The sequence below is a fragment of the Phacochoerus africanus genome, chromosome X (genome assembly GCF_016906955.1).
Source record: "Phacochoerus africanus isolate WHEZ1 chromosome X, ROS_Pafr_v1, whole genome shotgun sequence".
Classification (NCBI taxonomy): Eukaryota; Metazoa; Chordata; class Mammalia; order Artiodactyla; family Suidae; genus Phacochoerus; species Phacochoerus africanus.
This window is the reverse complement of record NC_062560.1, coordinates 45,074,396-45,098,106: the sequence shown is the minus strand read 5'-3', so window position 1 is coordinate 45,098,106 and position 23,711 is coordinate 45,074,396.

The window sequence follows — 23,711 nt, the reverse complement described above, 5'->3', positions numbered from 1 at the left end:
TTCCATAGTGTGATGTCTTAGAGGTGGTTCCATATATCTGTATCCTAACACATGAGGTCTCTGTGTTTCTCTGGGTTGTTTGTTAATGGTACAATGATTGTGAATTATTTAGTCTGGGTCCAAGAAGTGAGGTCTGTTTGGGGATCTGAGCTGTCTGAAGGGTATGAAGTGTCTGAGTTCTTTGGGGTCTGTGTTCTATGCCATGAAATCCATGTGTCCCTTGGGGTATGTTTCAAGGAGTAAGGTCTCTCATATTTTTGGTTCGTTCTTCCTTCCTTCCTTCCTTCCTTCCTTCCTTCCTTCCTTCCTTTCTTTCTTTCTTTCTTTCTTTCTGTCTCTCTCTCTCTCTCCCTCTCTCTCTCTCTCTCTCTCTCGTTGTTGTTGTTGTTGTTGTTGCTATTTCTTGGGCCGCTCCCGCGGCATATGGAGGTTCCCAGGCTAGGGGTTGAATCGGAGCTGTAGCCACCGGCCTACGCCAGAGCCACAGCAACGCGGGATCTGAGCCGCATCTGCAACCTACACCACAGCTCACAGCAACGCGGGATCCTTAACCCACTGAGCAAGGGCAGGGACCGAACCCGCAACCTCATGGTTCCTAGTCGGATTCGTTAACCACTGCGCCACGACGGGAACTCCCCTTCCTTCCTTTCTTCCTTCCTTCCTTCCTTCCTTCCTTCCTTCCTTCCTTCCTTCCTTCCTTCCTGTCTTTTTGCCTTTTCTTGGGCCCCTCCTGCGGCATATGGAGGGTCCCACACTAGGGGTCAAGTCAAAGTTGTTGCCACCAGCCCACGCCAGAGCCACAGCCATCAGGGATCCGAGCTGCGTCTGCAACCTATGCCCCAGCTCACGGCAACGCTGGATCCTTCACCCACTGAGAGAGGCCAGGGATCGAACCCACAACCTCATGGTTCCCAGTCAGATGCGATAACCATTGCGCCGCAATGGGAACTCCTATTTTTGGTAGTTTCTGTGTAAGGGTGCAGCGCCTCTGATTAATAAGCAGTATGTTAGGAGTTCCTGTTGTGGCTCAGTGGGTTAAGAGCCCGACTAGTATCCATGAGGATGCAGGTTCAATCCCTGGCCTTGCTCAGTGGGTTAAGGATCTGGTGTTGCCGTGAGCTGTGGGGTAGGTTGCAGATGAGGCTTGGATCTGGCATGGCTGTGGCTGTGGCATAGGCTGGCAGCTGCAGCTCTGATTTGATCCCTAGCCTGGGACCTTCCATGTCTGCAGGTGCAGCCCCCCAAAAGAAAAAAAATGGAGGAAAAAAAAGTGGTGTGTTAGAATTTGATCAGGTTTGTGTCTCAAGTTGGAGGTTTCTTTGCCAATTGGTGTCTATGAAGTTTGTGAGCTACTGAGGAGCCTGTTTGAAATCTGTCCCCAAGGTTTCTTAACAGTTTTTTTGGGGGGGTGTATGTAGTCTGTGTCCAAGATGTGAGATGTCTGAATTCTTTGGGTGACTGTTGCCAGTATCTAGACTGCAAGGACTCTTTTATTTATTTATTATTTATTTATTTATTTTTGTCTTTTTGCCATTTCTTGGGCTGCTCCCGTGGCATATGGAGGTTCCCATGCTAGGGGTCGAATCGGAGCTGTAGCTGCCAGCCTACACCAGAGCCACAGCAACACGGGATCCGAGCCGCATCTGCAACCTATACCACGGCTCATGGCAACGCCGGATCGTTAACCCACTGAGCAAGGGCAGGGATCGAACCCACAACCTCATGGTTCCCAGTCGGATTCGTTAACCACTGCGCCACAACGGGAACTCCTGCAAGGACTCTTTTAGAGGTATGTACCCCATAGTGCAAAAACTCTGGGATATTTTTGGATCCTGGTTTCCGCAGGTGAGGTCTGTGAACCTGTGGGCATCCTTGTTCATGGCCTGAGGTCTCTGAATTGTTTTGCGGCCTGTGTCCAAGCGTGGGAGTTCTCTGAGTTGTTTGGGGTCTGGGTCCCAGGATGTGAACTTTCCGAGATGTGGGGATCTCTGTTCAGGGTATGAAGTCTGTGTGTGTGTCTGTGTGTGTCTGTGTGTGTATTTTTCCTTTCGCCGCCCTGCAGCATATGGAGCTCCCGGGCCAGGGATCAGATCTAAGCTGCAGTCACGACCTATGCTGCAGCTGCTGCAACACCAGATCCTTTAACCCACTATTCTGGCCCCGAGATCAAACCTTCGTCCTGGCACCGCAGGGATGCTGCCGATCCTGTTGCACCACAGGGGGACCTCGGAAGTCTCTGTGTTTTGGGGGTGGGGTGGGGCAATTCTACTCCATTGCATGTATGTTTCCAGGTGTGAAGAGTCTATTCCTATTGACAGTCACTGTCAAGGGTATAATGTCTCTGACCTCTGTTCTGTTTTCCAGGAATGAGGTCTCCGAGCTGTTTAACCATCTCCATGACTCAGAGTTCCCGTCGTGACTCAGTGGTTAACCAATCCGACTAGGAACCATGAGCTTGCAGGTTTGATCCCTGGCCGTGCTCAGTGGGTTAAGGATCCGGCGTTGCTGTGAGCCGTGGTGTAGGTTGAAGATGCAGCTCGGATCCCGAGTTGCTGTGGCTGTGGTGTAGGCCGGCGGCTACAGCTCCAATTAGACCCCTAGCCTGGGAACCTCCATATGCCGTGGGAGTGGCCCAAGAAATGGCAAAAAGACAAAAAAAAAAATCCATCTCTGTGACTATGCGGGATTGCTGTCTGTTCATGGATTTGGGTTCCAGAGTGTGAGACCTCTGAACTGTTTGGGGTTTTGCATCCAGAGGCTTGTGTCCTCCGAGCTGTTCTGGCTAGCTGACTCTCAAGGAGATGAGACCACTGAGGTAGCTGCCACTCATGTCCCAGAATGAATTGTTTGAGCTGCTGGTGGGGGTGGGGTGGGGTGGGGGGATAGGGGTGGGGGTGTCGTGTATCCCAGGGTAGGTGTCGTCAGAGCCCTTTGGGGGTATTGGTTCCAGTCTCAAGCTCTCTGCGAGGTTAGGATCCTGTGTGACAGCGTGGGAGATCTCTAGGGGTTTTCTCTGAACGCACAAGGTCTGTGAGGTTGGGCAGGGGTGGAGAGAGGGGTTGGAGTCCACAGCTTAAGGCCTCAGAATTGTTTTCTCTGGGAGGGATCGGGAGCTTGGGGTTAACAGATGCCAACTGTTGCTCTTGGAAGGGATTTCCAAGGAGATCCTGCTGTGTAGCCTTGAGAACTATGTCTAGATAACTTACATCGCAACACAACAACGGGAGGAAAAAGTGTGTATACATGTATGTGTAACTTGGTCCCCATGCTGTACAGCGGGGAAAAAAAATAAAAAATAAAAAAAGAATTGTTTTATCTGTGCCCAGAGTGTGAGACCACTGAGCTCTTGGGGACCCCACATCTCAGGGTGTGAGGTCCCTGCAGTGTTTCTGGGTCACACCGTCCTGGTCTATGACATCGCTGAGCTTCTTGGGACTCTGCGTCCAGGGTTGAATGGTCTTGCAATTGCCTTATGTTCTGTGTCCAAGTGTGTGAGGTCTTCGTGGGTCTTGGAGTCTTGGTACCAGATTAGGATCATGCAGAGGTGCTTGCATTTCTCTCTGTCTCCATGTGAGTTTTCTGAGCTGTTGGAGTGGTATTTTTCCCAGCATGCGCAGTTTTGGGCTTTGGGGGCATGTGGGTCCAGGGTTAAAGGTTTCTGAACTTCGTGGGCATCTCTGTCAAGGATACGACACCTCGCAATTCTCATGGGTCTAAATCCCATCACAGGAAATCTTTGAGCCATTTGGCAGGTATTTCCAGGTGTGACATCTTATGTTTGTGTGGGCCTCAGTTACAAGAATGAGGTCTTTGGAGTTCCCATTGTGGCTCAGTGGGTTAAGAACCTGACTAATATCCATGAGGATGTGGGTTCGATCCCTAGCCTCTCTCAGTGGGTTAAAGATTCAGCGTTGCCATGAGCTGTGGTGTAGGTCACAGATGCAGCTGGGATCTGGTGTGGCTGTGGCTGTGGTGTAGGCCGGCAGCTGTAGCTCCAATTAGACCCCTAGCCTGGGAACTTCCATATGCCTTGGGTGTGGCCCTAAAAAGAGAAACAAAACAAAATAAGCAAACAAAAAAGAGTTTTTTTGTGCCATGCCTGGGGCATGTGGAAGTCCTTGGGGTAGGGATCCAACCCACACTGGAGCAGTGACCCGGGCCACAGCAGCGAGAATGTCGAGTCCTTAAACACAAGGCTGCCAGGGAACTCCAGGTATTACTTTCTTTAATTTTTTAAATAAAACCATTTACTTATTTTTTATTTATTTATTTTTATTTTTTATGGCTGCACCCATGGCATATGGAAGTTCCTGGGCCAGGGATTGAATCTGAGCCACAGCTGCAGCAATGCTGGATCCTTTAACCCACTGTGCCAGGCAGGGGATTGAACTATCACCTCCGTAGTGACCCAGGCTACTGCAGTTGGATTCTTAACCCACTGCGCCACAGCGGGAACTCCCAGGAATTGCTTTCTTGACTGTGATGTCCCTGCTCTATTTAGGGTCACTTTCCTAAATTATTTATGGGGATGTGTCACGAGGTAGGATATCTGTATTCTCTTGATGGGTCTCCATCCAGAGAGTTCTATCTCAGAAATGTCTTCGAGATATTTGTGTCCAGTGTATAAAGTTGAGCAGGTGTTGGTTGGAGTTCCCGTTGTGTCTCAGTGGTAATGAACCTGAATAGTATCCATGAGGATGCAGGTTCAATCCCTGGCCTTGCTCAGTAGGTTAAGGATCTGGCGAGGCCCTGAGCTGTGGTGTAGGTCACAGACATGGCTTGGATCTGGCATGGCTGTGGCTATGGCATAGACCGGCAGCTACAGCTCCAATTTGACCCCCGGCCTGGGAACTTCCATATGCTGCAGGTGCAGCCCTAAAAAAACAAACAAAAAAAATCTATCAGGTGTTGGGTACCTGCGTCTGGAGATCTGTGAGTGGTTTGGGATTCTCGGTCTTAGTGTGTGAGTTGTCCCAGCTCAGGTGCATCCTGAGTTGTATAATGTCAGGTTTTTGAGTATTTGGGGTTTTGTTTCTAGGCATGAGGTTTCTGCCCTTTTTGGTGATCCAGTTCCAGAGAGTGATGTGTCAGATCTATTAAGATCATGTCTAGGCAGTGAGGTCACTGAGTTGTATCAGTGTCTCTTTTCCAAGGTATGATGTGTCTGTGTGTTTTCTTCTGGTTACAACCAAGGCATGTGAAAGTTCCTGGGCCAGTGATTGAACCCACATCACAGCAGCGACCCAAGCGATAGAAGTGACAATGTCTGATCCTTAACCTGCTGCACCACTGGAGAACTCTGGTCTGTGTTTTTGAGTGGCTGGAGTTCTTGAATATGAAGTCTCATAGGCAATTTGGGGATTATTTCTGGGGTCTGAAATCTTTGATCTGTTTCCTTCCTTTCTTTCCTTTTTTTTTTTTTTTTTTTTTTTGGCTGTACCTGTGACATATAGAAGTTCCCAGGCCAGGGATTGAACCTGAGCCACAGCAGTGACAATGCCAGGTCCTTAACCTGCTGAGCCACCAGGGAACTCCCTGATCTATTTCTTTATTTAACCTGTGTGCCAGTTTGTAAAGTCCCTGAAATGTTTCCAGGTCTGCATCCAAGGTATGAGGTCTCTTTGTTGTTGTGAACTTTATATCTCGGGGCTTTGGGATATCTGAGATGTTTGGGGGCCTTTGTTACAGGGTGTTTAGTCTCTGCCCTGTTTTGGAAACTTTCTTCTGGGGCATGGGGTCTCTGAATGTTTTTTTTTTTTTTTTGTCTTTGTTGTTGTTGTTGTTGTTGTTGTTTCTTGGGCCGCTCCCGCGGCATATGGAGGTTCCCAGGCTAGGGGTCCAATCGGAGCTGCAGCCACCGGCCTACGCCAGAGCCACAGCAACGCGGGATCCGAGCCGCGTCTGCAACCTACACCACAGCTCACGGCAACGCCGGATCCTTAACCCCCTGAGCAAGGGCAGGGACCGAATCCGCAACCTCATGGTTCCTAGTCAGATTCGTTAACCACTGCGCCAAGACGGGAACTCCTTGGCTGGGATTTTTAAGGTAAATCCCAGGGGGTGAGGTCTCTGAGCTGTTTGGGGGTCTGTGTCCGCGCTGTGAGGTATGTCAGCCATTTGGGATTCATGTCCCAGTGTGGAGACGTTTTAATGTCCCAGGGAGTGAAGTCTCTGAGATGTTTGTGGGAGTCTGAGACTGAAGGATGCTATCTATGAACTAACTGTGTGTTCTCTGAGCTTTTTTGCCAGCTTTTGGCCAGAGTATGAGGTCTCTAGGCTGTTTTGTGGTCATTGTCCACAGTGTGAGATCCCTAAGCTGTTTTGGACTCTGTGCCCCATGGGGTGAGGTCTCCAGGCTCTTTTGTGCTCTGTGTCCAATGATGGGATATTTCCTGAGCCATTTGGGGTACGTTTCCAGTGCTGAGGTCTCATTCCATCTCACAGCCAGCCTGTATGTGACAGTATAACATGAATCACTCTTTCCCCGCTAGTTGCGTGCTCCTTCCATTCTTGTGAGCACAGACCTGTGCATGTGTATTTCCTTAGAACACATACTTAGAAGTGAACTGCCAGGTCGGAGGAGTCACTTATTTAGCAGTCCCTACTTTGACTACTTAATGTGTGCAAAGCACCGTTTTAAGTGCTGCAGAGACACAGAGGAAACAGAAATCCATATACATCCTGGAGGTACTGCCATCCTAGTGGGAAGGTGTGTCATTTTTTTATTCTGATAGATGTTGGCACACAAATTCACACTTTCATCAGTAGCACTGGGAGAAATGAAACCTCCTTATGGGCCAGGACTGCAGCAAGGGGTTGGATCCCTTGCCCTCGCTCTCAACAGGTTCATCAGATTTGGGATGGTCCACTGGGGAGATATGTGAGAGGGAGACGGGGAGGGAACATGGGCAGGGGGAGGAAGATGTGAAAGAGAGATATCTATTTAGTTGTATTGGCGTGAACCAATTGACATGATATCAACATCAGTGGAAAACTGATATGAAATAGCCCTTCTTAGGTCACGCACGCAGTGTGAGGGGTGGGAATGAATAGTTAATGATGAGACATTGCAGATCCAGGACACACCTTTGCGGGATGGAACAGTCCACTCTGGGAGGTACCACGGGGACGGGGGGGTCATGTACTTTGGAAGAAACCACTGTGCATGTGGGGACACGAAAGACTTTGCTCATCGATCAGCCCCTGCCCCAAATGGAGAGAATGGCGATGCCCTGACTGACCTTGGCTTCTGAGGCCAGGCATGTGGGGGGAACCCCACCCTCAACCTGGAGCCTCCACCTATTTGGAAGCCGCCATCACCATGACCTTTCATTTGGTCCCGCCTGGGTTGGCTCTACCGAGTCTAATCAACAGCGGCGGGGTGGGGTGGGGGTGGGGTTGGAAGGCGGTGGCTGGAGCGGTGATGGGCTGCTGGGTGAGTAGGGTGGGAGCAAGTCCTGCCCTCAGCTCTGATTGGCCGCCGTGAGATTGCCTACTCAAGCTCTTCCAGGGTACAGAGGTTTTCCCAAATCTCTTACAGGCTATGAGCCGGATCCCCCTGGCTCCAGGCTGTCATTGGCTACTGGTTTGGCGCAGGCGCTATGGCTCTCGGTTTGGCGTTTGGGGTTGCTGAGGCAGGGCTTTGGCTACTGGAGACTGTAGGTTCGAATCCCATCTAGGAACTTCAGTTTCCGCACCTGTAAAAGAAGCTGGCATTATTGGCTGACACAGATTGTGTCGGGTAATCTTTTCTATTCTCTTCTACCTGTTCTTTCTCTTTTTAAAACAATGCTTATTGCATCCCATTATATTGATTTCTGGATCCACTCCCAGGTCACAACAGCACTGAAAAAAAATTCTCCAGGGCTTCTGACACCCGTGTAACAGGCTGCCTCTGTAGGTCCGAGTCCTGCAGAGAAGGTTCAAGGCGATCTCACGATCCTCCTCCAAATCATCCCTTCCTCCCTCCGGAGAGGATGACTTGGAAGTTTCCTGTCCCCTCTGGTCCAGGCCTGAGTTGGGGTGTGGGGCAGTGCATGTATGAAGGAGTAGGGTGAGGGGCTGGGCCATACCTGGCTAGAGAGCAATGCATGATCTCATGCTGTAAGCTGGAGGGGCGTGTGGCAATTAAAAGGAGAATTTTGAAGGCGGGGGGAGGGGCGAGACTTAAAGGAGTAAACTTTTTAATGATGGGATTTTAAGTATTAGGCTGGGGAGATGTTCGGCTGAGTGTAGGTGAGTAGGAGGAAAGTGGTTCTCAAGTCAGTCAACTCATAAGGTTCCTGTGCTGTGTGCAGTTTGGGGGACTTGTGTCTGGAATGTCAAATCTCAGACTTGCATTGGAATCTCAGTTCAGGGCAGGGCATCTCTGAACAAACTGAAGTCTCTCAGCTATTTTGAGGTCTGCATCACAGGGGTTTTAGGTCTTCCAGATGTTTGTGGGTCTCTGTCCTAGGGTGTGAAATCTCTAAGTTGTTTGAGGGTCCTTGTCTTTGCAAGTGTAGGGTTTTGGTTTTTGTTCTTTCTTAAAGTTGAATCTGACTTTTGTTTTTTGGCATTTCTTGGACTGCGAAAGGGGCTTAATGTTGTTTTCTGAGCTTGTGGAACGATGTATTTAAGCTTTATAAGTTACTTTTTATGTCCTTATATCTTTTTCCCTTTAAAAATTATTTTGAAATCATCTGACTTAGAAAAAATTGCCGAAATAGTGCAGAGCTCTTGTATAACTTTTGCCCAGCTTCCCCTAATGTAAAGAACATACATAACCATGATATTATTTTATTTTTAATTAAAAAAATTTGTTTTTGTATTTTTTGTTTGTTTGTTTTGCCGTTTCTTGGGCTGCACCCGCTGCACATGGAGGTTCCCAGGCCAGGGGTCGAATCGGAGCTGTAGCCACCGACCTACACCAGAGCCACAGCAATGCAGGATCCAAGCTGCATCTGTGACCTACACCGCAGCTCACAGCAACGCCGGATCCTTAACCCACTGAGCGAGGCCAGGAATCGAACCTGCAACCCCATGGTTCCTAGTTGGATTTGTTAACCACTGTACCACGACGGGAACTCCAACCATGATACGATTTTAAAAGCCGGAAATGAATGATACTCTTCCTAAGCTGTTGTTCACCTGTTTGGTGTGTGTCCAAGGTATGAAATAGCTGAGATCTTTGACCCAGAGCTCTCTTGGGTTCTGTGTCTCATCTGTGATGTCTCTAGATGCTACGTTTTTTCATCTTCCTGGTAGTCTCTGTCCCACAGAATGATGTCTTTGACTTGTTAGGGGTCTCTCAAGGGCATGTCATCTTTGAACGGTTGAGACTTCTGTGTTCAGCGTGTGAGGGCTTTTTGAGTTCTTGGCAGTCTATGTCCAAAGATCTGTGTACTCTCAGTTACTTTTTTTTTTTTTTTGTCTTTTTGCCATTTCTTGGGCCGCTCTCGCGGCATATGGAGGTTCCCAGGCTAGGGGTTGAATCGGAGCTGTAGCCACCGGCCTACGCTGCCACAGGCACAGCAATGCTGGATCCGAGCCTCATCTGCGACCTACACCACAGCTCATGGCAACACTGGATCATTAACCCACTGAGCAAGGGCAGGGATCGAACCTGCAACCTCATGGTTCCCAGTCGGATTCGTTAGCTACTGTGCCATGACGGGAACTCCCTCTCAGTTACTTTTGATTGGTCTTTATCAGAGGTCCTGAGGTTAGTGAGTACTTTTGGGTTCTGTATTTAGGGCAAGGGTCCACGGCTTCAACACTACTGATGATTTTGGGGGAATCTTGCTGAAATTTATTATGGAAGTGAAACCTCAGACCGTGACTCTTCAGATCTGATATTCTCGATGAGTTTTCCCCAAATCAAGAATAAGTCGATGAACAATGCATTTTTTTCATTGGAATATAATTGCTGAGTTCCACGTACACAGCATAGTGATTTGATATGTGTATACATTACAAAATGACCACCCCATGGGGGTGGGGGGATGTGCTTGGGCTGTGGGATGGAAATCCTGTGACATTGGATTGTTGTGATCATTATACAACTGCAGATGTGATAAATTCATTTGAGTAATAAAAAAAAAAAATGACCATCCCACACCTATTGACATCTTGGATTGGAAAACTCTTTGTCATGGAGGGCATTGTAGGATGTAGTCCTCGTTTGCTAGGGCTGCTCTAAGGACCACAAACCAGGTATCTCAAACAACAGAAATTACTTTTCTCACAGTTCTGAAGGCTGGAAGTCAGAGATCAAAGTGTCCGCAGGGTTGGTTCCTCCTGTGGGCTGAGGAACATCTGTCCCATGCCTCTCTCCAAGCTTCTGGTGGTTTGCTGGCCGTCTGGCATTTGTTGGCTTTTGCTGCATCACCCCTCTCTCTGCCTTCATCTTCACATGGCCTTCTCCCTGTGGGTGTCTGTGCTCCAATTCCCCTTTTGATAAAGACACCAGTCATATCGCATGAAGGGCTCGCCTCCCTCCAGTATGACCTCATCTTGCATCTGCAGTGACCCCATTTCCAAATAAGGTCCCATTCCGAGCTTCTGGGGCTCAGGACTTCCACATGGGATTTTGGAGGAGACCCAGGTCCGCCCATAACATCTTTAGCATGAGAAGGAATGGAGAGGAGGGAGGGAGCATCTCCCAGCATCCAGAAGCTGTCCCAGGACCCATAGCTAGGCTATGTTATTCTCCTAATCGACATGAACAGTCTCACAGAGCACTAACCTCAGACAGGATTATTCCGAGACTTCGCCACAGCTCACAGCAACGCCAGATCCTTAACCCACTGAGCGTGGCCAGGGATCAAACCCGCAACCTCATGGTTCCTAGTCGGATTCGTTAACCACTGAGCCATGACGGGAACTCCTCAAAGCCACTTTTTAATGTGGTCTAAACATGGACAAAAACAAGGTCATTGTGTGACCCACAAGATACCAGATGTCCCCCTCTTTTGGTTAAACTGAGTGACTGCTACTTCTCTACCAATTTTAGCTTTCCTTTCCTTTCTTTCTTTCTTTCTTTCTCTCTCGCTCTCTCGCTCTGTCCCCCCCCCACACTTCTCTCTTTCTCTCTTGTCTTTTTAGGGCTGCACCTGCAGCATATGGAGGTTCCCAGGCTAGGCTACAGCTGCCCAGCCTACACCACAGCCACAGCAACTCAGGATCCAAGCGGAGACCCCCGTCTCTCAGGATGGATGTTGCTCAGATGGATGTTAGGGTCTGTCTCCTCTCAGCCCTTATTCATACCCAGGACTACCAGTTCACACCCAGTACACATGGGTTTTGGAGCCTAGTGGACCCTATTTCGGAGCCTAGAACTCCCAAGTCCTGGTTGGATGGTAGGGGGATCTAGCTTTTTGGATCATCTTTCTAAACCTCAACTCGATGAGGTTTTTTGTTTGTTTGTTTTGTATTTTTGCCTTTTCTAGGGCTTCTCCCCTGGCATATGGAGGTTCCCAGGCTAGGGGTCCAATCGGAGCTGCAGCCACTGGCCTGTGCCAGAGCCACAGCAACATGGGATCTGAGCCGTGTTTGCGACCTACACCACAGCTCACAGCCGTGCCGGATCCTTAACCCACTGAGCGAGGCCAGGGATCGAACCCGCAACCTCATGGTTCCTAGTTGGATTCATTAGCCACTGCGCCACAACGGGAACTCCTCGATGAGGTTTTACAAGATCCTTCTGAATCAGCAGGACAACATACAGTCCGCATACCTACACTCCCCTGATTTCAGCCCTTTCCCCCTAATCACACCTTCACTTCTGAAAGCAGAATGCAAGGGGCATGGGAGGGACTCAATCCAGGTAAATGCCATCTCTGGCCAGGGGCCAGTATGGGTCTGAGCCTGCCTCAGTTGTAATGTAGGAGCAATGTGCATATGTCATTTACCATACATGTGTGCTAGGTTCAAGAAAGAGCAAACGCTCTCCAGAAATTGCATCTCCATCTCTATGAAACCCACAATTTTACTTCAGGGGTTCTCTTGAGAACAGACGTAATAGGCTGTATACCATGGGGCAAGGGTGCACGGTGAGAAAAAGAACAACATTGTTCCTCTTATGAAAACTGTAAATCTGCTTATAAGAGAGACAGGTTCATGCAGTCATGCAAGAGGCAGGTTCTGAGCTCCAGAGAAAGGCTTTGGGGGAGGGTGCAGAGGCTCCATGAATCAAAGAAGCCGTCAAAGAAATTTAACAGATAGTTTGAACTAAATGAGAGTGAAAAGAAAACGCCAAATTTGCGGATGCAGCAAAGCAGTGCTTACAGAGAAGGAAGTTTAAAAGGCCTCTGGGGGAGTTCCTGTTGTGGTGGCTCAGTGGAAATGAACCTGACTAGTATCCATGAGGGTGTGGGTTCAATCGCTGGCCTCGATCAGCAGGTTAAGGATCCAGCGTTGCCAGGAGCTGTGGTGTAGTTTGCAGACATGGCTCGGATCTCACGTTGCTGTGGCTGTGGTGTAGGCTGGCGGCTGCAGCTCCAATTCGACCCCTAGCCTGGGAACTTCCATATGCCACAAGTGAAACCCTAAAAAGCAAAAGAAGGGGGGGATCATTTTGGTTTCTGCCTTGCTCTTTCTTGAATCATGTGCTCTAGAGGAAGCCAACCACCGTGGGAGGATGCTCAAGCAGCCTCTTGGGAAGATACATGTACCACAGAACTGAGACAGCCCAGCCAAAAGCCAGTACTGACTCATCAGCCGTGGGAGCGATCCAACTTGGAAGTGGAGCTTCCGGCCCCACTCCAGCCTTCAGATGATTGCAAACCAAGAGACCCAAAGCCAGAACCATGCCACTAAGCTGCTTCTGAGTTCCTGCCTTTCCAAAACTGTGTGAGATAATGAATGCTTACCATTGGTTTATGCTGCTAAATTTGGGGGTAACATGTGGTGTTTCCGAGCCATTTGAGAGTCTCTGTCTGGAGTTCCCACTGTGGCACAGTGGGATTGTGGTGTCTCTGGAGCGCTGGGACTCAAGCACAGTGGGTTAAAGATCTGGTGTTGCGGAGTTCCCGTCGTGGCGCAGTGGTTAACAAATCCGACTAGGAACCATGAGGTTGCGAGTTTGGTCCCTGCCCTTGCTCAGTGGGTTAATGATCCGGCGTTGCCGTGAGCTGTGGTGTAGGCCACAGAGGCAGCTTGGATCGGTCTGGTGTTGCTGTGGCTGTGGTGTAGGCTGGCAGCTGTAACTCCGATTAGACTCCTAGCCTGGGAACCTCCATATGCTGCAGGTGTGGCCCTAAAAAGACAAAAGATGAAAAAAAATCTATGTCCAAAATTATGGGAATTCTGGGCTCTTCTTCTGTTCATGCCTAGAATGTGATCATAGCTGTTAACATGCCCTTTCATCCCAGGGCATGAGGGCGTTGAGGTGCTCAGGAGTCTGCATCTCAAGTGTCACAGCCATGGATTCTTTGCAGGACTGTGCACAGGTTTTGTTTGTTCTTTGAGGCAGATGGATTTTTTTTTTGTCTTTTTGCCTTTTCTAGGGCCGCTTCTGCGGCATATGGAGGTTCCCAGGCTAGGGGTCGAATCAGAGCCGTAGCCACTGGCCTACACCAGAGCCACAGCAACTCGGGATCCGAGCCGCGTCTGCAACCTACACCACAGCTCACAGCAACACTGGATCCTTAACCCACTGAGCGAGGCCAGGGATGGAACCCGCAACCTCATGGTTCCTAGTCAGATTCGTTAACCACTGTGCCATGACGGGAACTCCCGAGGCAGATGGATTTTTAAGTTCTAGAAAGCGACATCACCGAGGTGATGGAGTCCGCATCCAGGGCATTGGGTGTCAGAGCAGTTTGGGCCACTACTTTGCTGGATAGGAAGTCTCTGTGGTGTAGGAGAGTCCATTCCAGATGTTGATAATGCTGATATCAAGGGCGGGGGGAATCCACGTCTCAGGGTTTCTGCTCTCTAAACTCTTTAAGGGTGTTGTAAGATTCCTGTGGTGTTTATAGATTAAGGTCCCAAGCGTGTGGGGTCCCTGACATGCCTGTGGCTGTATGTTGCAATATACAAGGTCTCTGTGCATGGGTGTAGGTACCAGGGCAGGGGGTCCCTGAGCTCTTTGAGTGTGTGTCTGAGATTATGAGGTCTCTCTGACCTTGGGTGTTTGGGTGTTTTTTTCCCAGGATGAGAGCTCTGATCTCCTTGTGAGCGTGTGTGCCTATGTGCGAGCTCTCTGATCTGTTTGAAGTACATGTCCTAAGATATGAGGTCTCTGAGCTCTTGATGGGTGTATTTACCTGATCATTATATTCTTTTGTTTTGTGTTTAGGGCCACACCCGCGGCATATGGAGGTTCCCAGTCTAGGGGTTGAATTGGAGCTGTAGCCACCAGCCTACGCCACAGCAACGCAGGATCCGTGCCGCGTCTGTGACCTACACCACAGCTCATGGCAATGCTGGATCTTTAACCCACTGAGCGAGGCCAGGGATCGAACCCACGTCCTTATAGATGCTAGTCACGTTCGTTAAAGGCTGAGCCAGGACAGGAACTCCATGATACTTTTGTCTTTGTATGTCCCAGGGAATGAGGTCTCTGATCAGTGGGGTTTTTTTTGGGGGGGGGTTGTATAATTCGAGGTTCTCAAATATGTTTGTAGCTGTATGACCTGTGACACAGGTCGCTGATCTCTTTGGGTGTGTATCTGCCATGGTGTGAAGTCGCTGAGCTCTTTGTCGTTACATATCCCAAGGTGGGAGATCTCTGAAGTGTTGGGTGGTTTATTTCCCAGAACATCAGGTCTCCGATCTTTTTTTTTTGCCATTTCTTGGGCCGTTCCCGTGGCATAAAGAGGTTCCCAGGCTAGGGGTCGAATCGGAGCTATAGCTGCCAGCCTGCGCCACAGCCACAGCAACGCATTATCTGAGCCGTGTCTGCAACCTACACCGGATCCTCAACCCACTGAGCAAGGCCAGGGATCGAACCTGCAACCTCATGGTTCCTAGTTGGATTCGTTAACCACTGTGCCACGACGGGAACTCCTGTTTTTGTTTTTTCTGATCTGTTTGTTGCTGTAGACTAGTATGCAAGTCTGTCTTCACTGGTGTATATCAAGGTCTGTTTGTGGGTGTATTGCCCAGGGTGTGAGGTCATTGATCTGTTGCTGGGTGTCTTAGAGTCAGAAGTCCCTGATCTGTTTTCCTGCATAAGTTTCTGTAGGGAAGGTCTCTGATCTTTTCCGAACGTGTAGCAAGAGTTTGAGGTCTTTGGGAGTTCCCATAGTGGTTCAGTGGAAACGAATCTGACTAGCATCCATGAGGACGCGAGTTCGATCCCTGCCCTCGCTCAGGGGGTTTAAGGATCTGGCGTTGGCATGAGCTGCGGTGTCGGTCGCAGATGCGGCTCGGATCCTGCAGCGTTGCTGTGTCTCTGGCCTAGGCTGGTGGCTACAGCTCCAATTGGACCCCTAGCCTGGGAACCTCCATATGCCATGGGTACAGCCCTACAAAAAAAAAAAAAAAAAAAAACGTTTGCGGTTTTTCATCTCTTTATTGTTATAATTCCCAAGGGTGCTGACTTTCGGCTTAGTGGCTTTATGTCTGGAATTAGGTATTTGGATTTTTTTTTTGTCTTTTTGTCTTTTTGATATTTCTTGGGCCGCTCCCACGGCATATGGAGGTTCCCAGGCTAGGGATCGAATCGGAGCTGTAGCCACCGGACTACACCACAGCCACAGCAGCAGCAACACGGGATCCGAACCTTGTCTGCGACTTACACCACAGCTCACGGCAACGCCGGACCCTTGACCCGCTGAGCAAGGCCAGGGACCGAACCCACAACCTCATGGTTCCTAGTCGGATTCGTTAACCACTGCGCCACGACGGGAACTCCTGGAATTAGGTATTTGGATTGTTTGTGCAGTGTTGCAGGATGTGCGGTCTCCTATCTCTTTGTATGTGTGTCGGTCGCAGGTGTGAGCTTCTGTGGTATATTCACAAGAAGAGGAGGTCTCAGATATGTCTATGGATGTCTGTCCCAGAATATCAGGTGACTGATTTGTGCATGTAGCTTCCAGAAATTGTGGCCGGTGATCTGCTCGTCACTATAATTACCAGTTGTGTGAGGTGTCTTTCATGGGGGTATGCCGAGAAAGTAAGGTCTCTGATGTGTTTGTGGGTTGTATGAACCCAGTTGTAAAGTTTCGTTTTGTTTGTGGGTGTATGTCTCAGTGTGTGAGGCCAGTGAGCTCTTTGGGGCAATAGGTCCCATGGTGTGAGGTCTCTGATCAGTTTGGGGGATTATTTACTGGTTTATGACCTTTCTAGGGTTATGACCTGTTTTTGAACCATACCCATGGTGCCAGACCAGGGATCAAACCTGAGCTTCCACAGCAACCCGAGCCACTGCAGTGGGATTTTTTTTTTTTTTTTTTTGGTCTTTTCAGGGTTGCACCTGTGGCATATGGAGGTTCCCAGGCTAGGGGGCAAATTGGAGCTGCAGCTGCCGACACCACAGCCACAGCAATGCCAGATCCTTAACCCACTTGAGCGAGGCCAGGGATCAAACCCGCATCCTTGTGCATACTAGTCAGATTCTTAACCCACTGAGCCACAACGGGAACTCCTGCAGTGGGATTCTCAATCCACGGCACCACTGTGGGAAGTCCTCGGATGTATTTCTGCTGATAATGAACTTTCTGCTTTCTTTGGTTTTACTTCTACCAGAATAGGAAGTCTCTAACCTATTTAGTTATGAACTTCCAGGATGTGAGGTTTCAAAGGACTCATTGTGTATGTCCCTTGGCTTGAGTCCTCTGATCTCTTGTGAGTACCTGTCCTGCGCTCTGAGCTCTCTGATCTCTTTGTGGTCTGTGAAACAAGATAATTGTTCTGTGATCTGTTTCTGGCTCTTTTTCCTAATGTGTCTGGTCTCAGACTTGCCCGTGGGTGTACACTGTAGGACTGAAGGTGTCTGACCTACTTGTGGGGGTCTCTGATTGCATGTGGTCTCCGATGTTTTCTCGAGTATATCCCATGATGTGCGTCTCCTGACCTGCTTGTTGGTATATTTCTCAGAGGGTGAGGTCTCTGATTTCTCTGAAGGCACAAGCTGCAGGCTTTGAGGTCTATGGTCTCTTTGTGGTTACATGTCCAGGTTGTGAGGTCTCTAATCTGTTTGTTGTGGTGTATCCCAGGATGTGAGCTCTTTGATGTGTGTGTGTGTGTGTGTGTGTTTGAATGTGTATCTAATAGTGTGAAGATTCGGATCTGTTTTCCGGTAAATGAACCAGATTAAAAGGACTTTGATGTGTTTGAGGGTGTTTTTTCAGGACGTGAGCTCTCTGATCTGTTTCTGAACATGGGTCCTAGCATGGTGGCAATGCCCAATCCTTAACCCACGGTGCCAGGCTGGGGTTCAAACCTGTGTCCCAGCGCTCCAGAGACGCTGCCAATCCCATTGCACCACAGTGGGAACACCAAGATCTCAGAGGTCTTTGCGGATGTACGTCCTAGGAGTGAGTTCCCTGAGCTGTTGGGGGGTACACGTCTGAGGGTGTTAGATATCTGATGCTTTTGGTGTTAACTGAAAGCACGTGAGATTTCTTATATATATATATATATATATTTTGCTTTAGTGTTTTAGGGCTGCACCGTGGCATTTGGAGGTTCCCAGGCTAGGGGTCTAATCAGAGCTACAGCTGCCAGTCACAGCCACAGCCACAGTAACGCCACATCCGAGCCACGTCTGCAACCTACACCACAGCTCACGGCAACACCGGAGATCCTTAACCCACTGAGCAAGGGCAGGGGTCGAACCTGCAACCTCATGGTTCCTAGTAGGATTTGTCTCTGCTGCACCACGACAGGAACTCTCGAGATTTCTGATCCGGATGCTCAATCTTATAACAGGGTGAGAGGTTTATTGTGTGTTCAAGTATTTCTGTTCAATGTATGAGATTTCTGAGCTCTTTGTGGGTGTATGTCTCGGGGTTGAGGCCTCTGATCTGTCTGCAGGTATGTGTCCCATCTCCGTGGGCATATGCCCCAGGAGGTCAAGTGTCTTTAATTACTCTGGGAGTATTTCCCAGGATAGGAGGTCTCTAGCATGCTGTGGGTTCTGACTGCTGTGTTTTTTTTCTTTTTCTTTTTCTTTTAGGACCGCACCTGCAGCATATGGAAGTTCCCAGGCTAGGGGTCGAATTGGAGATATAGCTGCCGGCCTACACCACAGCCACAGCCACGGGGGATCTGAGCCGCATCTGCAGCATATGGAAGTTCCCAGGCTAGGGGTCGAATTGGAGATATAGCTGCCGGCCTACACCACAGCCACAGCCACAGCCACGGGGGATCTGAGCCGCATCTGCAACCTACACCACAGCTCACAGCAACACTAGATCCTTAACCCACTGAGCGAGGCCAGGGATCGATCCTGCGTCCTTGTGGACACTAGTCAGGTTCCTTTCCGCTGAGCCGCGATGGGAACTCCTGACTGCCGGGTTTGCGGTCTCTCAGCCATTTTTGGTTGTACTTCACGGATGAAGGCTCCGATTCGTTGGTGTGCCTATCACAGTATGCGAAGATGTTTTTTGTTTTTGCTCTGTCTCTTTTTCTTGTTAGTCAAGAGGGCGAGGTCTCTCTCTTTGTGGGTATGTGTCTCAATTTGTGAGGCCTCAGACCTGTTTGTGCGTGTATGTCCCACAGTGTATGTCTCTCTGTTCTCTTCAGGTCTGTGAGTCTGATCACTTTCTAGATGCATGACTCCGGAGGAGGGATGTGAGCTATTTCCGGTGTATGTTCCAGGATTTTAGGCCTCTGAGCTTTTGGGGGGAGTGTGTTTTGTGATGTGAGGTCTCTGATTGTTTGTGCTTATCTCTCTGCTCTGCCAGCCTAAGGCCTCCTAAAGATGCCCACATCTTAATCCTTGGAAACTGAAGATGTGACCTTATATATTAAAAAGTACTTGGGGAGTTCCCGTTGCGGCTCAGTGGTTAATGAATCTGACTAGAAACCATGAGGTTGCAGGTTTGATCCCTGGCCTTGCTCAGTGGGTTAAGGATCTGGCGTTGCCGTGAGCTGTGGTGTAGGTTGCAGACGCAGCTTGGATCCCGCGTTGCTGTGGCTGTGGTGTAGGCCCGTGGCTACAGCTCCAATTCGACCCCTAGCCTGGGAACCTCCATATGCTACGGGAGCGGCCCAAGAAATGGTAAAAAGACAAAAAAAAAAAAATCTGGCAAAAAAAAAAAAAGTACTTGGGAGTTCCCATTGGGGCTCAGCAGGAATGAACCCGACTGGTATCCATGAAGACACGTGTTCAATCCCTGGCCTCGCTCAGGGAGTCGAGGATCCGGTGTTGCCATGAGCTGTGGTGTAGGTTGCAGATGTGGCTCGGATCTGGCATTGTTGTGGCTGAAGTGTAGGCTGGCAGCTGCGGCTCCAATTCGACCCCTAGCCTGGGAACTTACCTATACCTCGTGAGCGGCCCTAAAAAGACAACAACAATGACAAAATAAAAGGTACTTGGCAGATGTGACTACATTAACATCTTGATGTGGGGAGATTTTTCTTAGGTTTTCTCGGTGGATCCAGTGTCATCACAAAGGCCCTGATATGAGGGGGACAGGACAGTTATTGTCAGGAATGCAAAGTAATGACACGAACCAGATCAGAGACAGTGACCTGATGGCGGAGATGTTGGTAGGTGTGTGTCCCAGCTTGTGAACTCCTTGAACTGTTGATGGGAGTATGTCCTAGGATGTGACATTTCTAATTGTTTGTATATATGTCTGTAGTCGGACAAACAACAGGTCCCAGCAAAGAGCATATGACCAGGGAACCCTAGTTGGGAGGAGGTGTGACAAAGAAACCAGAAATCAAAGAGATTTCTGGAGTTTCCGTCATGGCTCAGCGGAAACGAATCCAAGTAGAAACCATGAAGTTTCAGGTTTGATCCCTGGCCCCGTTCAGTGGGTTAAGGATCCAGTGTTGCTGTGAGCTGTGGTGTAGGTCACAGATGCAGCTCGGATCCTGTGTTGCTGTGGCTGTGGCGTAGGTTGGCAGCTGTAGCTCCGATTCGACCCCTAAGCCTGGGAACCTCCATATGCTGCAGGTGCAGCCCTAAAATGACAAAAGAAAAAAAAGCAAAAGAGATTTCTTTATTATTATTTTTTATTTTTATGGCCGCACCTGCAGCAAATGGGGTAGAATTGAAGCTGCAGCTTGCTAGCCTGTGTCACAGCCACAGAAAAGTGGGATCCAAGCCACATCTGCAACCTACACTTCTGCTTGTGGCAGCAACACTGGGTCCTTAACCCACTGAGCGAGGCTGGGGATGAAACCCAAATCCTCACAGAGACTATGTCAGGTCCTTAACCCACTGAGCCACAGTGGGAACTCTGAGAACGGAGAGATTTGGATGTGAAGCGCTTAGGGCTTTATAGATGTAGGAAGGGTCCACGGACCAAGAATGCAGGCAGCTCCAGAAACTGGAAAAGTCAAGAAAATGGATTCTCCATGGAGTCTCCAGAAGGAAGACAGCTCTGTTTACACCTGATGTTGTATTGTAAGACCTATTTTCAGGAGTTCCCATTGTGGCTCAGTGGAAACGAATCTGATTAGGAACCATGAGGTTGCGGGTTCGATTCCTGGCCTCACTCAGTGGGTTAAGGATCTGGCTTTGCCGTGAGCTGTGGTGTAGGTCTCAGACGCAGCTCAGATCCTGCAGATCCAGGGTTGCTGTGGCTGTGGTGTAGGCGGCAGCTGTAGCTCTGATTCAACCCCTAGCCTGGGAACCTCCATATGCCATGGGTGCGGCCCTAAAAAGACAAAAGACACACATACACACACAAAAAAAGACCCATTTTCAGGTTTCTGAGCCACACGAATATAATATAATGTAGAAATACGTGTTTTTCATGACACTAAGATTGTGGTGATTTGTTAGAACAGCAATAAGAAACGAAACACAAGAGTTCTCGCTGTGGCACAGCAGGTTAAGGATCCAATGTTGTCTCTGCCGTGGCTCGAGTTCAATCCCTGGCCTGACACAGTGGGTTAAGGATCCAGCACTGCCACAGCTGTGGTGTAGGTCACAGCTGTGGCTCCAATACAGTCCCTGGCCTGGGAACACTTATGTGCTGTGGGTGTGGTAAAAAAGAAAGAAATGAAATACAGTGTCCTGGGGAGTTCCCCTTGTGGCTCAGTGGTAATGGACCCAACTAATATCCATGAGGATACAGGTTCGATCCCTGGCCTCGCTTAGTGGGTTGAGGATCTGGCATTGCCATGAATGAACTGTGGTGTAGGCTGCAGACGCAGCTCACATCTGGCATTGCTGTGGCTGTGGTGTACGCCGGGAGCTGTAGCTCTGATTCGACCCCTAGCCTGGGAACTTCCATATGCCATAGGCGTAGCCCTAAAAAGAAAAAAAAAGAAAAAGAAATACAACGTCCCGGGTTGGGCTGTCTCTATCTGGCTGTCTGTCCATCTGAGGACGTGAACCCCACTGTGTTTGTGAGTGCATGTCTCTGATGGCGGCAGTCTCTGATCTGAGTGTGGGCGTGTGAACCAGGGGCGAGACGTCTCTGTTTGAGAGTGTGTGTCCCTCTAAAATCGTGGGCTCTGAGGTTTTCGTGGGTGTCTGTCTCAGGACCTGTGGGCTCTGGCTTGTCTGTGAGTCCACAGGTTCTGGGACATGAAGTCAGTCCACTGATGTTGTGTGTTTGTCTGGGAGACCTCTGAGGTGTGTGTGAGTTATGTCTAGGTTGGTAAGTCTTGGATGTTTCACAGGCTTTTTTTTTTTTTTTGGTTTTTTAGGGCGCACCCACGGCATATGGAGGTTCCCAGGCTAGGGGTCCAATCGGAGCTGTAGCCACCGGCCTTTGCCGCAGCCACAGCAATGCGGGATCTGAGCCGCATCTGTGACCCACACCACAGCTCCCGGCAATGCCAGATCCTTAACCCACTGAGCGAGGCCAGAGAATAGAACCTGTGTCCTCATGGATGCCAGTCAGATTCATTTCTGCTGAGCCACGATGGGAACTCCTAGGTGTGAGGTGTGAAGCTCATTATGAATGTATTTCACATGGCTTGAGGTCTCTGATCTTTTGGTGGGTCTGAGTCCCAAGATAGGAGCCCTCTAAACTCTTTGTGGGTACTTTGTGAAGAAGTCAGGTGTAGCGTCAGCTTCAAGGCATGTTTCCTAGAATGTGAGATCCCTTCCTTGTGTGTGGGTGGGTGTTGCCAGACTCGAGATCTCTGATCTCTTTGCAGGGTATGTTTCAGGGTGCGAGGTCTTTCTTCTGCGTGTGGGTACATTTCTCAGATGAGGTCTCTCTTCTGTTTTTGCTTTTCTGTCACATGATTTGAATTTCTGATCTCTCTGTGTATGTTTGTCCAAGAAGCGAGGGGTCTTCCGTTTGGGGTTATATGTCCCCATTTGTGAGGCCCCAACCCTGTTTGTGGGCGGATGACACAGAACGTGTGCCTCACTTCTTTTTTTGGATGTACAGCCAAGGGTGGGAGGCTCTCCAATGTCTTTGGGATTGTAGGGCACAGAATGTGAGGTCTGTGAGCTGCTTGTGGCTATACATCTCAGGATGGGATTTTTTTTTTTTTGTCATTTTGCCTTTTCTAGGGCCACTTCCACAGCATGTGGAGGTTCCCAGGCTAGGGGTCCAATCGGAGCTGTAGCCGCCGGCCTACACCAGAGCCACAGCAACGCCAGATCCGAGCCGCGTCTGTGACCTACACTACAGCTCATGGCAACGCCGGATCCTTAACCCACTGAGCGAGGCCAGGGACCGAACCCGCAACCTCATGGTTCTTAGTCGGATTCTTTAACCACTGCGCCACGACGGGAACTCCAGGATGGGATGTTTTTAATTGCTTGGGGTGGTATAGCTGGGGTTGGTGGAATAAAAGTCTCCAAAAAATATCCATGTCCTAATCTCTAGGAGAAGTTAAAAAGGCCTTTGTAAGAGTTCCGCCGTGGCTCAGTGGAAACAAACCTGATTCGCATCCATGAGGATGTAGGTTCGATCCCTGGCCTCGCTCAGTGGGTGAAGGATCCGGCATTGCTGTGAGCTGTGGTGTAGGCCACAGACATAGCTCGGATCTGGGGTGCCTGTGGCTGTAGTGTAGGCCGGCAGCTATAGCGCTGATTCGACCCCTAGCCCAGGAACCTCTACATACCGCAGGTGCAGCCCTAAAAAGAGAAAAAGAAAAAGAAAAAAGAATGTATACATATGGGTAGGACTCAGTCACTTTGCTGTACAACAGGAATTGACATAACATTGTAAATCAAAACTATACTTTAAAAAAAGAAGTCCTTTGTAGATGCGATTGGAGTTCCCTGGTGGCTCAGTAGGTTAAGGATCTGGTTTGTCACTGCTATGGCTTGGGTTGCTGCTGTGGCGCAGGTCCAGCCCCTGGCCCTGGAAGTTCCACAGAGTTCCCATCATGGCTCAGGGGTTAACGAATCTGACTAGGAACCATTGAGGTTGTGGGTTCGATCCCTGACCTCGCTCAGTGGGTGAAGGATCCGGCGTTGCCGTGAGCTGTGGTGTAGGTCGCAGACACAGCTTGGATCTGGCGTTGCTGTGGCTGTGGTGTAGGCCGGTGGCTGCATCTCCGATTAGACCACTAGACTGGGAACCTCCATATGCCGTGGGTGTGCCCCTGCCAAGACAAAAAAAAAAAAAAAAAAGAAACTGGAAAAGGCAAACATTTTCTTCCCTTGAGCCTCTAGGAGCAACGCAGCTCTG